The following is a 6,597-nucleotide window of genomic DNA, read 5'->3' on the forward strand; positions in this document are numbered from 1 at the left end:
CTGAGAAGTTAATTGAGACAATGCTTACAATATGCATGGCTGGATGCACTTAGAATGAAGCAGTAACACTCCATACTAGGGGATAAAAGCAAAGCGTTTAGATTTTTCCAGTTTTCGATGGCATTGGTTCAGTCAAGTTAATTTAGATACGTTTAACCAAACAACTAGAAAGCCACGTTTTTTTGGGGGGGGGGGGGGTGATGGCACTGGAGGTCTAAGGGACACGTTTCACAGCTTCCGTTGGGAAGCCCACAGAGTTTGGTCCTGACATAGTTTTAACTGCTTCTTCCTGTGGACCTCCGTGACGTAATGTATGGTTTCAACAGTAAGCATCAGGCTGATGGTGGGGGTTGATATGGCACTGCTCATTCATGCCTGCTCCCTGCCTGGCACAGCTCTGACTGCATGGGCACTGAAGCCAAGAATCAGACTGAGTGGCACTTTGGGCAGCAGCAAAATCATGGGGGAGCTCTATTCTGTGAACAGTTCTCTCTCTTTATCCCTCCCGCTTCTATGAACTTTATCAAGACAGATTAGTGTTGAAGTTTGAAAAGGGGGTGGAAGGGAAGGATAGCGTGGGGGAGAAGCATGTGTGTGTGTGTGGGGAGAGGGGGAGTGAAGCTGTGCGTATGTGTGTCCATTAGGTGGGGATGTGTGGAGGCAGGGGACAGCATCTGGCACTAGCTGAAAGAACTTATCCCCCTTAAATAGCCAGCAATATGTGGGTGAGATAACAGCTGACATCTTTAACAACAGATAACTAGATCTTGAAGGCAAAAATTAGGACCAACCAGTCTCTGTAAAGAATTGGCTGAGGAGAAAAAAACATATGGGGAACAAAAGAGCTAACATGATCTGCTTGTGCATCTTGGGTGGCCTGAGGATGAGCGGCCATTGTTGTTAGAATTCAATAGGGCTGATTAGTAAGAAGTGTATGTGTGTGCGTGTGTGTCTACATGCACTGGAATACTTGTTTGAGTGTGTGAGGGGGTTCTGTGTTTACAAATTTGCAGCAACAGTGGAAAAAAGTAGGATGAATAGAATGACCAATGAAGAAAGGAAAAAATGTACTAGTTGAAACATATCTCCCAAATCTAATTCCTTCTAGGAAGTCTTCAATTGGAGTAATACCCCTAAAGCATTGTGAAACATTTTTAACCGAGTGAATAACATCGCTTTAAAGAGGTACAACACAAATTACTAATGCTATAGTTTTCACTGGCAATCACTATGTTAAATAGAGTATGTTACATATTTTATTACTAACTTAATAGTAGTGGCAAATTAGCACAATATAAAACTTGCAATTTGCATTGTGTTTGTGCAGGCAGGCACCTATGGAATGTTGCTCCTATAGAATGTTCCTCCATTTTGTTTCTTCTAATCAGTCGTCTGACTACACTCCATCACGCAGAGATCAATATTTACAAAATGTACGACAAGCTAACAAATGTGTTTGCAATTTATACATTCTCTCTGACTGGATGAACAATATGAATTTCCAGGCCGGCCCCTGCAGTGTAAACATGTTTTAAATAAACAGGAACCAACGTAATGCCCTTTTAATTGATTCATTCTGGCCCGCCATGTTTACAGAAGGGCCTAAATATGAGCTGGTAATGCAAACCTAGTGTTTAGAAGTGGTTTGTTTGGTTAAAACAATAACAATTTGAATGCCAGCCACATCGGGGTTGATTGCATTGTGTTTCCATGGCTGGGGCTCCGTTTTGGGATGATAGACTAGCGAATCCCTGCTGGCTACTCTTTTACAAATTACACACCACATCTCAGTGTGACTGTGAAATAACATAAGACTGGGTTCTAAATTCTAAATTGGAATGAATAATCATAAGGTGGCATAGCATTGTACAGTGATCTGGAGAGGGAGAGAAGCAGAGGATTCTAATTAAACACATGCAAGTGGCAGTAAAAGCTAATGAATAGTGCAGACTGGCAGGCATTTAATGTGGCCAGCTCAACATGGCGTATAGCTGTGGGAGCTGCACCATATGTCCCTCGCTCTGCGCAAACATCTCAGTTCTGTCCATAAAAAAAGATGCTTGAAACCAATGCTAACAGCACACTGATATGTTTCTGCACTAGCTATTTATGTTCCTTTTTATGTTCTCCCTAGGCTAACATACCTCTCTTTCTCTGTTCTGAATCCCAAGTGAATAGAATAGGATATGTTATTAGCCAAAACAGCATATGTTATATCTTTATCCTAACCATGATTTCTATAGTCTAAAAACTACCTTGACTAATCATTTTGAGGAATACGTCTCAAATGCCACCCTATTCCCTATATAGTGCACTACTTTTGACCAGACTCCTATGGGCACTGGTCGAAAGTAGTGCACTAAATAGGGAATCGGGTGCCATTTGGGTTTCAGGCCAGAGCTTTGGCCTGCTGTTCTGTTCTATTCCAAACCAGAAGCCCGTCTGCTCTCAGCTCTACACTGAAGTCCTACACAGGGTGGAGTATCAAATCAAAGTTTATTGGTCGCGTACACAGATTTGCAGATGTTATCGCACGTGGAGTGAAATGCTTGTGTTTCTAGCTGCAATAGTGCAGTAATAATACCTAGCAATAAAAAACAATAGCACACAAACCAAAAAGAAAGAAATTAATAAATATCAGAACGAGCAATGTCAGCGTCCGGAGTATATATGTACTCTATAATGTATAAAATGGTGTGCATAGATAGTATGGTCAGTATATGAATAGAAAAGGTGTGTACAGCAGTAGTTACAGTATATAGGATGAGCTTTGACTAGAAAACAGTATGTAAACATTATTAAAATGTAGTGTTCAATGACTATGTACATAGGGCAGCAGTCTCTAATGTGCAGGTTAGAGTACCGGGTGGTAGCTGGCTAGAACAGTGATTAAGGTTCAGGGCAGGGTACTGGGTGGCTAGTGGTGACTATTTAACTGTCTGATGGCCTGGAGACAGAATCTGTTTATCAGGTCTCTCGGTCCCATCTTTGATGCACCTGTACAGTCTCCTACTTCTAGATGGCAGTGGGGTGAACAGACAGTGGCTCAGGTGGCTGAGGTCCGTGATGATCTTCTTGGCCTTCCTGTGATACCAGGTGCTGTAGATGTCCTGGAGGGCAGGCAGTGTGCCTGATGATGTGTTGAGCTGACCGTACCACCCTCTTCAATAAGACTGAGGACCAATAGGGAAATTGAGAAAGACAGAGTGGCCCTACGGACTACTTACCACATGTAGAAAGGAGAGAAACTCTGCTCAAGCATAACAGCAGCTCCAGGAAAGACCTCTGGAGAAAGACTGTTCAAGTGGGGACCTACACTTCTAACTCTAATACTGAGTGGAGCACTGAAGGTCATCAAAGCTACAAGTCTTACAACTGTAGTTATTAGATTAGGTCACGTTATATGACTGTTATACTTAACTCTACACTACAGTGCATAGGAAATCATGTTGGAAGCTGTAAACATAATTTCTAAAGGCTGACACTGTTTTAGGTCTTAGGTTGATGAGTATGTCATGCTAGAGGAGGCTACAAATCCTTAACCAAATGACTTTCATCACCTAAATCCATGAAACATGGGGTCTAGGCCAATGGCCTGTTCACAAAGACACATAAACTCAGCAAAAAAAGAAATGTCCCTTTTTCAGGACCCTATCTTTCAAAGATAATTTGTAAAAATCCAAATAACTTCACAGATCTTCATTGTAAAGGGTTTAAGCACTGTTTCCCATGCTTGTTCAATGAACCATAAACAATTAATGCACCTGTGGAACGGTCATTAAGACACTAACAGGTGGCTGAGGTCCTTGATAGGCAATTAAGGTCACAGTTATGAAAACTTAGGACACTAAAGAGGCCTTTCTACTGACTCTGAAAAACACCAAAAGAAAGATGCCCAGGGTCCCTGCTCATCTGCGTGAACGTGCCTTAGGCATGCTGCAAGGAGGCATGAGGACTGCAGATGTGGCCATGTCCGTACTGTGAGAAGCCTAAGAAAGCGCTACAAGGAGACAGGACGGACAGCTGATCATCCTCGCAGTGGCAGACCACGTGTATCAACACCTGCACAGGATCGGTACATCCGAAAATCACATCTGCGGGACAGGTATAGGATGGCAACAACAACTGCCCGAGTTACAGCAGGAACACACAATCCCTCCATCTGTGCTCAGACTGTCCATGAGGAGATGCACTGCAGTACTTAATGCAGCTGGTGGCTACACCAGATACTGACTGTTACTTTTGATTTTGACCCCCCCTTTGTTCAGGGACACATTATTCCATTTCTCTTAGTCACATGTCTGTGGAACTTGTTCAGTTATGTCTCAGTTGTTTGGATCTTATGTTCATACAAATATTTACACGTGTTAAGTTTGCTGAAAACAAATGCAGTTGACAGTGAGGACATTTCTTTTTTTGCTGAGTTTATGTATTTGCTATTAACCATATTTAAGATTCATGGAGGGAAATCCCTTTCAAATGGGACAAGACACATTTGTTTCCCTTCTGAGCATGACAACAACCCAACCTAAGCCCAAAGATATAGCTGAGGGAAAGGGGAAAACTAAACAGTTGCACAGCTGAATGGATTCAACCTTAATAGAGGTCCATGTCGTCGGTGCCGGGGAGTAGGTGAGTTAACAGCCTTGCTCAAGGGTAGAATGGCAGATTTTTCTACCTTGCTGGCTTGGGGATTAGAACCAGCAACCCTTCGGTTACTGGCCCAACGCTCTTAACCGCTAGGCTACCTGCCAGCCCATAAAGGACTAGAGACTTCACATATCACTTCATTACTGTAAATAGGATCTTGAGTAAATGTGTTGCTATAATTTGTTGTGTGTAGGGAAAACATATCTCCTGAATTAAGTAGTGTAGGCCTAATTCAATGTGTGTTTGAAATGTGAAATCTTTGGCAGTGCTTGTAACTACTGGTCAAACAAATAGTATGTGGTTGCACCTATGTGTACCAAGCTGACAAAACATTTTTTTTAGCAGCCAGCTGCGCAAACTACACTAAAATGGGGTGTGGTTGAGCAAATGTGGATGGATGGAGGCAGTAAATTCAGTAATATGTGCATACAGTGCATCATTCTTGATAACTGACATATAAATCAAACGAAAAGAACATCTATGTATTCAAAGAGTTTCGGGCAAAATTCTACAAAGGCGACAGGTTGGACATTGTGTAAAGAAACAGAGGACATTTCTGGATAGGCCACAATTTACAAGTATATACAGATTTTCTAGCATGCAGTTCTCTTTATTTAATCCCACTGAAAGATTGTATGAGTGCCCTACTTCATAGCAGCCCCTGTATGTGTCCCCTGGTTGCAGTTAGACTGACCTCTGCTGGTTAAACTGCAGAATGCATTATGAAACTCAGCACTCATTTACCAAAAACAGAGACAATATTTCCAGCCAGGCAATTGCAACAGAACAAAAAGTTCTACAGATTTGTTTTACTAAAAGTGTCAAGAGAATGTGACTAAGGTAAACAATCTTGTGTTAATCAACCAAATAAAACATTATTTAATTGCATCATAGGTAGACAATACATATATAGGAATTAAAACTATGCTTTCAGTCCCATGTTTGGCTTATGTATCCATAACTGGGTCCATTAAAAGGATCAGCTTGGTGTTGCAGACAGACAGGACTAATGTTGACAGACACATACACGCTCTTGTTCAGATAACAAACACCATAGAGACAGACAGCAGTCCTGAGAGGATTACAAGAAGAGATAATCAGAGGGAACAAGGGAAGGAGGCAGGAAGAAAAGAAAAACAAGGGCTGGCCGGCGCTCCGCTCTCCTCTGATGGACTAACTCACTGGGTGGTTTGTCTGTTTATTTAGTCTGTAGAGGTGATGGGAACCGAGCAGCAGCCACTGCCAATTTTCTTTGCACAGAGAAAATATTCATGTGGACAGCTGGAATCCAGGGAGCAGTCAAAAATGGGGCACTGGTCAAAAGGTAGTGCACTATAAAGGGAATGGAGTTCTATTTGGGATGCATCCAAAGAGTCTCAGAGCCAAGAGATACAGGCCCCAGCTCACATGAAACAGCTCTCCATTCAAATCTCAGCATCACTGAGGCTTTTTTTTTTACACCCTCCAAAAAAATCTGGAATTTGAAAGGAGACATAAGGGGATTTGGCAAAGTAATAAACAATTCAAAGCAGAAATGATCAGTGTTGTGAAATAGTAGATAAGGGTGAATTAAGGTCTGAATCATGAGCCAATGACCACCTTTAACAAATGAAATATTAAACGATGTACTGCAACTGCTAGTCTCATAACTGATTGTGAAGAAAATGCAGTAGGTTAAGGTTCTGTTAATCCACTATACAACTGAATAAATGTGCCTTTATAAAACCAACTATACTCAACATCACTATAGAGATCAGAGCGGTTCCTGATATCGCTGTATTTTACATAAGTGAACAATATGCTACCAGACAACTGAAGCACACAGCTGAGGGGGAGCGAAACATTTCAAATAAATTCTGAAACCCTAAATAATTTTGTCAACACATGAGAAGCACATCAAGAAGCTATAGAACTTTCAACAACTTGATGTGGCTACGTGCGGTTCGT

Source organism: Salvelinus namaycush, chromosome 11 (assembly GCF_016432855.1).
Source record: "Salvelinus namaycush isolate Seneca chromosome 11, SaNama_1.0, whole genome shotgun sequence".
In the NCBI taxonomy this organism is placed as follows: Eukaryota; Metazoa; Chordata; class Actinopteri; order Salmoniformes; family Salmonidae; genus Salvelinus; species Salvelinus namaycush.